The sequence below is a fragment of the Teleopsis dalmanni genome, chromosome 1 (genome assembly GCF_002237135.1).
Source record: "Teleopsis dalmanni isolate 2A chromosome 1, ASM223713v2, whole genome shotgun sequence".
Classification (NCBI taxonomy): Eukaryota; Metazoa; Arthropoda; class Insecta; order Diptera; family Diopsidae; genus Teleopsis; species Teleopsis dalmanni.
The window spans coordinates 71,790,029-71,793,605 of NC_051846.1; positions in this window are offsets into that span (position 1 = coordinate 71,790,029).

Consider the following 3,577-nt stretch of genomic DNA (forward strand, 5'->3'; position numbering starts at 1 on the left):
ACGGAGGGTGGTGAAATACACTGTTTTTACAATATCAGCACTAAAATTTTTTTTATATACATTATATACGGCATATCTATTATACACATACTGCATATATACATATATACGGTATATGTAAAATCGTTCAGTTCATGATATGAACAATTCTTTTACATAAACGTAAAATTTATTTGTTGTTGCTTCGCTGTTGATATTTTTAATGACATTTTGTTATGTCAAAAATGCATTGTTATAGCACCGATAGATACGTGTGGCGCTGGGTCTGTGTGATGGTAGTGCTTCCCATCATCAAACTGAAATTACTGTAAAGACTCTTAGTTTAATGGCGACTTTGACTGTTATAAAAATGATATTACACATTTGACGTTGTTATCCCTGCGACAATGGCGCTGTGACAGCGTTGACTGACGTTGGTGTTAGTAATGGTGCGAGCATTTTAACTTTTACAGTTACTGGCTTTTATGATTTTTTGAAAGGTTATTAAAAACAAACAGTTTCCATTTAATACTAAACTCAAGTCAAACTTCAAAACTGTGAACGAATGGGATGAGACAATGAAAATCACATTATACAGTATATATATGTACAATTAGATGGATTGAATGCATCCTATAGGTATTTCCTCTCCGACATTAGTTCTTTAATTCTTTTGTTTTGTGATTGAAGTTAAAAATTTAATTGAGCTTTATTTTATTTCATGTAGGAGGATGTGGTGAACGAGATTTTTATTAATTTTAAGTTGAAAATAAAAATATCATTTCTTTTTGTATTTTTAATGAATTTAACGAATAAATTATCATTTTTATTATTCTTTAAGAATAAAAACATTCAATTTGAAAAAAAGACATACTTTATTATATACTAAATGATCGTTTCTGATATAAATTTTAAGTTTTAAATTTTTTTTATGATTGTGAAAATATTTAACTAAAGTTAAATTCAATAATTAATAAATAATTTTTTAATAATGCACTATTTAAATAAATGCGATCTATTGTATAAATCAGCAAGATAAAATTTAGTATTTATTACATTATTATTTATATGCAAAATAATAATTAAAGAGAACTTAACGATCTTAAGAAAAAAAGTAAATTTATGGATGTACAATGGATGAACCTATATAAAATGTACATAAGTCCAGCTAGGAAAATACCCAGCGAGCTACTTGGACCCAACGAAGGATTTATACAGTAATATATTATAAGCCTAAGTAGATTCCATTTATAAATAAATGAAACTGGTAAGCTTTATCAGCAAACATTTATATAAAATAAACTGCCCGAAACGATGCTGGACACTCTGAATAAAATTTTAAGTATTAATATTGGTGCATTAGTTTATTAATTTTTCTTGTCTTCTGGGCACAACCTGAGATCAAATTCGTTATTAGTGAATTTATATATAATGTAACTCAGTTTTTTCACATACTTAAATGTTATTCAGATAAGGGCTTAATATATGTTTACCGAATTTTAACGGAAAGTGCTTTTCACGCTGAAACAAGAAACGAATAAATTTTTTTTTGTACATGTAATACTGAAATGGAATACTGAAAGTAACACCGTGAAGTATAGTTCAAAACTTCATTTTAAAAGTTTGTTAAAAAAAAGTTTAGGAAAAATGTTTTATGAAAGAAACATCTTTCATTCCAACAAATATTTTCATTGCGAGATGAGAACTCCAAACGAGTTTATTTCGTTAAGTCATAAAATAAAATTTGAACGCAAGGAATGTATCGATATGAATACGACTTTACGTTAACAAATGCTATTCCTTAAATAAGTTTAGCTTATCTGTTTAAAAAATTTAATTGAGTTTTAATTTTAGATATGCTTGTCGTCATATAATTCTCACTTAGTTTAATTTAATATTACTCTAAATGATGTATATAAACAGTTTTGAAGCTCGAAGCTTGATGTATGTTTAATATGTGCAAAGTACTTGTTTTGTTTCTGTCGTGATAAATTTGTGTAGAGAGACAAATGTTGTTTGCTAAAGCCATTTAGATACTTCTCGAAATCTATTGAGATACATTTGGAATAATGTTATATTTCTGATTTAATATTAAGAAATAAAGTGCAATGTTGATCTTTTTCTGGAAGTCATACATTCTTTAATTGCTCATCGGGGTAGAAATAAGCGTGAAAGCCAATTCTTAGCAAAAATAATTATTTTTGATATATCCGGTATACATTGTTTGAAAAAAATCTATTTGATCTAGTGATTGACAAATATACATAACATGATTAAGTCAAATTTTTTTTTGTTTTAATTAAAACCCACAATTTCTGTTAGGTATGCTCGACATCGCATTTAATATATGCGATATGTGTGAAAGTATTTCGTTATCTCATGATATATATACGTTAGTAAGAATAGGGCACACCTTTTCATCGAGTGGTAATAAAAACTTACAACTTACAAACCTTCTCTTATATTGTGAAATGTGTGATAACAGGAAAATAAAATATAATTCTCATTTAGTTTCAATTAAATTTTGAAATATTATAATAATTTATGAGCGGGCTATATGGACATTTAAATAAAAATAAAAAATTATAATATATTTATTATATATAAGATAAATTATTTTGTTAAGATATTTTTCGATATTTCGACTTTCTTCGCTGGTCATCTCTAACTGAAATGCGTTCCCATTGTAACTGCATTCATTCTATATTTCACAATTAACTTTAACAGCAATTATTATAATAATTATAATTACAATACAACAATGATGTTTCTAGTATATTTATAGTATATTTGTGTCTTTCTTCGACCGTCTGTATCTTTCTTCGACCATCTCCTTGTCTACTTTTCACTGTACATTTGTAAGGGTAGACGTATCCTTATATTTCTGATTGCCTGTCTGTCTGCCTGCTCGTCTGCTATGTCCTTTTTGTATTGCACTTGTTTTTGTTGTTTTAATAAAATATTTACTGTTTTTACAGTCTTCTCTGCTGTCTGTTTAAATGCTCCTCATTATTACAACTCTTCACTTCAATTATAATTGCAATACAAGCATACAAATAAGCGTAGTGAGAAGAAAAAAAATAGTAGCAAAAATGCAATGAGAAAAGTACATACAATTTTCTACTCCTATTTTTTTGGAGTATTTACGTTTGGTTCTCTTCAGGCGCTTACTTTTTTTCATTGGAGTTTGATTGTTATGTATCCTTGTATGCTTCTATATTCTTGCCTTGTTTTGTTTGAAAGCTATTTTTGAGTCAAAGTCAAAACATGGATGAAGTCATAATTGCATAAATAATGAAGCTGAACATGTAAAAAAAATTTGAAAACTGCATTTATCATAATCAGAGACAAACGTGCAATGCCGTAAACGGAAGTAAGGCAAATTGTGTAACAAGAAAAGGACTAAGGGACGAATTACGAATTGCAATTGCAAATGCACGTGCAAAATTCAAAGAAAGAAATTTCTACTTACAGACTAGACTGAAACTGGTTACACTTAATAATAACCAAATATCGCTTGAATAGGACTTTATGAAGAATGAGTATTTTAAAGAAGCCATTTATATTAAAAGTGGATAAACTCAAAATATTTCTGATA